Source organism: Sceloporus undulatus, chromosome 2, assembly GCF_019175285.1.
Source record: "Sceloporus undulatus isolate JIND9_A2432 ecotype Alabama chromosome 2, SceUnd_v1.1, whole genome shotgun sequence".
In the NCBI taxonomy this organism is placed as follows: Eukaryota; Metazoa; Chordata; class Lepidosauria; order Squamata; family Phrynosomatidae; genus Sceloporus; species Sceloporus undulatus.
Window position 1 is genome coordinate 164978325 of NC_056523.1, and position 452 is coordinate 164978776.

The 452-nt window shown below is 59.3% G+C and overlaps 1 protein-coding gene across 1 annotated transcript in view; it reads left to right on the top strand.

Moving 5' to 3' along the window:
* Positions 1–452, top strand: part of CA10 (carbonic anhydrase 10) — a 432159-nt gene that overhangs the window by 7455 nt on the left and 424252 nt on the right. The gene's annotated exons all lie outside the window — the stretch shown is intronic.

A 452-nucleotide genomic window follows, 5' to 3' on the forward strand; every position in this document is an offset into this window, starting at 1 on the left:
TGATGGTGATGGTTTTGCCAAGGGCGGGCTGCCGCTGTCCCCTCCTTGCCTGCCTCCCCCGAAACACGGCTTTGAGGCATCAGATCGAGCTGGCTGCAGCAAATCCCCTGCGCGCTCTCTCTCTCTCTTTCTTTCTCTTTTCCCGGGTCTGAAAGTTGTGTAACTTCTGGTTTTGGGAGGGCACTCCCCTGGCCCTGGGCCTTTGGCACGGTCCCCCCCCCCCAGGCCCCCGCTTGGGGGTGTAGCATCTCTTTCCCCCCTTCCCCCCCGCCTCCTGATCCAGATGGCCCTGGGATTTCTAGTACGCTGCTCTTTGGCTTGTGACACCGCTCCTTCCTTGTTTTGCCAGAGGCAGCTCCCTGCTGTTGTCGAAAAGGTGTTGTCCAGGGAATGGCTCTCCAGGGTCTGATGGTGCCTGGCCTGAAGCAGTTTATTCATTCGGAGGGGAAAGA